The sequence below is a fragment of the Macadamia integrifolia genome, unplaced genomic scaffold (assembly GCF_013358625.1).
Source record: "Macadamia integrifolia cultivar HAES 741 unplaced genomic scaffold, SCU_Mint_v3 scaffold_18A, whole genome shotgun sequence".
Classification (NCBI taxonomy): Eukaryota; Viridiplantae; Streptophyta; class Magnoliopsida; order Proteales; family Proteaceae; genus Macadamia; species Macadamia integrifolia.
This window is the reverse complement of record NW_024870636.1, coordinates 43,364-49,168: the sequence shown is the minus strand read 5'-3', so window position 1 is coordinate 49,168 and position 5,805 is coordinate 43,364. Positions and strand designations below refer to the sequence as shown.

Sequence of the window (5,805 nt, the reverse complement as noted above, 5' to 3'; positions counted from 1 at the left end):
AAATATTACAGTAAAATTTATCCGTCTCATAAAACAGACATTTACAACGGTATTTTTTGCTAGTAGTATATTATTACCTAGTACTATTGCAAAAGCAGCCTGTCATATCATGTGAGCTTTATATGATGGTATTTTTTTTTGCCGTTATAAATGATTCCAATTACCACAGTATATATTTCCCATGGTAAAAAATCTGTAGCAATTTACTTATTTTCTTGTAGATCCTATCTTTTCTCTCTTACGGATAGAGGTTGGCATCCTCCTAATTATCCAAAATCCATTATTTCTCTACTTTCTCTCCCTTGTCTTCGACCCCTAGTATCTCGCCTTCTTAATTTTCTTTCTTTCCTTCAATGCCCGTAACAATGCCATTTCTTGTAGAGCTCTTGGTCGCCATTCTATTCTTCAAAATCTTTGTTGACGGATAAATGTTTCAGTTGGGGAATACGTTCACTCTTGGTGGATTAACGGAGCCTCCACAACCGCCACAGTTGACGACTCTTCCACCCGCCCTAATAGGTTAATGGGGAACCATCGAGTTGCAGAGGTGCTCCCTCCCGTAGTTGGGCTGGTATAGCTCGCCTGATAGCTCAACTGAGTGGTTGTTTCCAGCACCATTAGATATTTTGAGACTATTGCCACCCAACCCCTCAACATCGATACAAGTAAACCTAGATCAATCAAGTTCCTCCCGGCTCTCTATCCCCATTCATTTCCATAAATGGACAAGCCAACAATGGTAAAATTGGGGTTATAGAAACTAAACAACTTCAAACATAATATTAGTTAAACATGAGGCACCGTAAATATTTAATGGGCAATAGTTTTTGGTCTAGGGGGAAGACCTTGTAGCCACACATAGGGGAGCGCAACCCTAGGCAAAGGCATGGTGGTCATTGCATGCCCTTATGTTTGTGGCACAGGGGCTCTTACAAACTAAAATTTTGTGCCATATTTAATTTTAAGGAGAGGGATAAGTATGTCGTCGGTATATGATAAGCTAGTGAACAACGCCAATGTGTGCGCCTGATGAGATATCATATAAGAGAAGTAAGGGAGTAATTTCAAAAGGGAAAAGAGAGATTACATAGTGGGTGCTTATGATATCCGACATCTTACCCAACCTTTTCCCTTAAATTTATTAAGGTGAGGTATCTTAAATGATACATTTCCAACTTCCAAACCTTTGGTATCCCATATGGAATTTCACCAAACATTGGGTGCCCTAGGCGTGCCGCGCCAGTATATGATATAAGCTAGTGGACAACACCAATGTGTGCACCTAATGAGATATCATACAAGAAAAGTAAGGGAGTCATTTCAAAAGGGAGGAGAGAGAGATTACATAGTGGGTGCTTACGATATCCGACATCATATCCAACCTTTTCACTTAAATTTATTAAGGTGAGGTATCTAAAATGATACACATCCAACTTCCAAACCTTTGGTATCCCACATGGAATTTCACCAAACATTGTGTGCCCAAAGTGTCATTTACCTTTTAAGTTATATTACAATTATTGGGTTTAATTAAATTTTGATATATTTTTGCTATAGACGGCTGGACTCTCAAGCCCTAGTCCTCAGTCAATGATGTCAATTGGAACGAAATCTCTTACCAAAAAGAAAAAGAAACAACCAATTAAAACTGTATTTTACTAATCCAAAGAATAATAGATACGTTTTTGTTTTTGTTTTTGTTTTTGTTTTTTTTTTTTTACAAGGAAACTTATTCAGTTTGGCAAGTTTGTATTTCGACGGTGAAACCATTCTACAAGAAACGAATCGTATCAAATTACCTATTTTCATATTGACTTAATCTTTACACCTATATGACTATACGTATCAACTATTTTTTAATGTATATCTCTACATTCAAAAATTTTAAGGGAAAATGTTTCTGGTGAAAAAGTGTGGCTTTTCCACCAGCATAATGACCAATGAGAAGTCATGATGAAGCATCATCAAAAACGTCATTTTGGCCATAATAGTTCTTCTGAAATGTTGTTTAAACAGCCTCAACATACAATATGTAACAAAATCTCATTCGTATATTTAATGCATTTTATTTTCATACATAAGTGGTTAAGAATTTCTTTCTTTTAATAAATCCATTGATCTTTTGGAGTGTGAAATGGAAACACTCTAGATGGATTTAGCTTTGCAAGTGTAAAGACCAGGGCCACTCTCATGAAATTTTGGTAAGGGCTAAAGCTTTTGGTAAGCTGGGATTAGCAAATGACTTGTAATGTATTTCTTATTTTACCAGATTCACTTGTTGAATAAATGTAAGACATTATTTGTGATTAAGATCAAGATTTGATCCTGTTAATAGCATTAGAATTTTTTTTTTTTTTTTTTCTAACCATGGGTTCAAGGGTATCCACGATGAAATGCATTTATTAATTGTCTACCTTCTTTTGCATTTCTTCCTTTATATATTTTTATGAGAAGTCCCGCATCGGATGTTTAGTAAAATCCCTTGACCTACATTGCTTTGGGCCCGTTTGATAACGTTTCTGCCGTTTCTGTTTCAAGAAACGACAGAAACATAAATTTCCGTTTTTAGAAACAGAAACCGAATTGAAGATGTTTGATAAGTCATGTTTCTGGAAGTCGATAATAACCAACGAAAGAATGACCACGAATCGTTTCCAGAAACTGCGAAACAAGTTCTACTTGTGAACTTGTTTCGCCTGGGTCGTTTCTTGAACCATAAATAGGTAAAAATTTCTATTTCTATTTCTGAAAACAAGTGAAACGAAACAGTTTTATCAAACACTTTTTGTTCCGTTTCTGCCATTTCTATGCCATTTCTGGACACAAAAACAGCATAAACGCGTTTCTTGAAACATTATCAAATGGGTCATTTGTTGTGAAAGAGTTAAGTTTCCCAAAAGATACTGTGTAGGGTACTTAATCATGGTAATTATTTTCTCTTTTCAATGATTTTTTTCTTTTCTTTTTTTAATTATACCCTACGCCAACATGAGGACTGATCATAGAGTTTAACAGCATCAAAGTTTATTAACCATTGCATTCTTGCATCCGTTCTATCAAGACCTTCCTCCATTTTTTTTTTCTTTACCTTCTATTCAGTTGTTTCCCCAACTTCGCTAGTTTTCTATTTGTTCATGTCTTACTAACATATGACATCAAACTGTGAAAATTTTATGAGATGATTGTAGATCAAATATGCTTCAGGTAGCATAATATTGTGCAAGCAACATGAAATTCAACCATGGAGTGAGCATTAATAAGATAGGGACTATAAATTTCCTACCCAAAAGCTCGACCTTTTGGCTGGGGGGATTTGTAAGTATATTAGGGGACGAAAGTCCTCAAGGATGATTGATTGAATATTCTCCCAACAATCCTCCTCACATGTAGTAAAGGCAAAACTGCATACACATGCACGACTGAATGGAGACAAGTCAAGAGACACCTGCAATAGAACTGGAAAAAAATCCAGTTTGATACCATAATTATTCTGGTAAAAGCATCTATATTTATTCATATGGTGATGAAATTGTATACAAGGGATTGCTACCTAAACATGGTAATATCTAAATAAAGAAGCTCTAAACACAAAATATATGAAAAATATTACATACAATCTAGACAATATACACTAATACTAAGAAGGGCATAAGAAATCGGTTACAAGTCATTTGTAACTAATACATACAATCAGAAATTATTTACATTAATCTTTCTTAGATGAACTAAATTAATCATTTGTCATTGAATTAACTTTAAAATCGTTCCCCTCAGAAGAAAAAGAAAAACTTTTTTCTTTTTGTATACATGTAACCCCCCACCCCTTTTTTGGATAAGTTTAAAAATTTGGACCATTTCTCGTTCTGTGTGTGCCATCCTTGCATAGGGACCATGCTAAATTGCTAATCTTCTCAGCATTGTTCCAATTTTAACGGATGTCTCCGAAGAGTGAAACATGTGATGTTTGTTACTCTCTATCCCTCAATTACATTACTCAAAACTCACAATCTTTATATGACAACAAACTTTGGCACGGACAAGCTAGTGATCAAACTTAATGTTGACTGGTGGTTAGAAAGTGGTTCTAGTATCCCCTCTTTCCCTATCTCAGGACGTTTTATTTTTACAATGTGGCAGCTGAAGTAATGAATCCAAAACCTTTGGATTTTATAAAGATTGGCCATTAGTTGTCAAAATTCAGACCTTGTTGTTACAATAGTCTAGAATTGGTCAATTGAACTCATATTTCCAATTAAATTTAAAAGACAAGCTACATCGCCATAACACCAGAAGGACTATTTTAGAAAAGGGACAAACATCAATAGGCATTGATAAATCGAGAGATTGCTAATCGCACAACTATTTAGTTGCAACAATTATTGTGATGTACGAACAGCTCCATTTTAGCTTAAAGCCGCTCTCATTTACATACAGCAGGGATTAATGTAAGATACTTATGTCAACTTCTCTATTCTTTCCATACCTTATGTATATAGCAAAGCTTATTTTAAGAGATGGCAGCTATCACTCGCAAACATCCACATATCATCGTCTATGTATAAGAAAAGACAAATTATTATTGCCACAAAGGTTTGTTATTTTCCCAAATAACGTAAGGTGTCTATTCTATCATGTCAACAAAAAATATGGGAGTTCTAACCATTAATTGTATAAAAAGGACAGTCTAGATTAGTCACACATCAATTGTATTGACACACTTCTTGGATATATCCATTGATATGTAATAGTACTCTAGACATTACCCTGTAGTCTCTTAATTCTGAGCACGAACAAACAATTAAGATTAAAATAAACTTAAGAAAAAAAAAACTATAAAAATGAACGACTTGGATTTATCTTGTGATTTTCAGAAACTTCACCTTCCATTCAATTACCCGTAAAACACTTCAATAAAGTACCATAACCACATTGATTTGTTTTGTCATAAGACATCCACATCTCATGTAAAAACTCTTAAGAAAATTATTTATCAAACACCATAAAAAAGTAAGTAGTTCGGTATAATAATAACCTAAGTAGTTCGGTATAATAATAACCATCAAATACCATCCTATATAACCTTAATATCTTGATCAATACAGTGCAACCAAGAACTCCATGCACCACGCTATGACCTCCTCAGTACCCAGTGCATGAATCCATTGCAGTTAAGTACGGCCGCTCAAACTTAGCTTCTTGAACCTCAATGATCGAACTAAACATAACAAATTTAGAAAAAAAAAAATGGTAAGAAAAGAGATTTAGAAATGGAAAAGGAATGCTATTCATGTAACATATTTGAATATATATATATATATATATACAAAACCTCAAACTATATATATCCTTGTAAAAGCTAGTAAACAGAAACAATATTAACATTACTAGATTAGGCACAAAAACTAAAACAACATATTCAAGTAACAAGAAAAATTAAGGAAAAGGGGGAACACATAATCGACCATCAAAAAATGTGTCTTGGAAAAAAAATTAAGGATCAATGTGTTTGGTATGGGGTCTAGAACGCATTCTAAAACCCGATTAATGCATTCTAGATCCAAAATCTAGTTCAAGATGCAAACCAAAAATGACCAAAAATGTAATTATTTGGTGTGTTGCTGAGAGTAATAAAGGCCTCTACTGTTAACTTACGTACATGATCGTCATGGATAGTTATAACTCTGTTGAAAGCATCCATAAGAGCAGCGTGATAAGGTGTGCAAAATCCATAGATCCGATCAGTCTCATGAGAATCAAAATCTCCCCTCAAGAGCCCCTGTCTACACAGTGTATGCATTGCATCCA

At 34.4% G+C, this 5,805-nt stretch overlaps 1 pseudogene; it reads right to left on the bottom strand.

Moving 5' to 3' along the window:
- Nucleotides 1–3,840: 3,840 nt before the first annotated feature.
- On the bottom strand, nt 3,841–3,955 carry LOC122071144 (annotated as a pseudogene).
- Between the last annotated feature and the right edge of the window lie 1,850 nt (nt 3,956–5,805).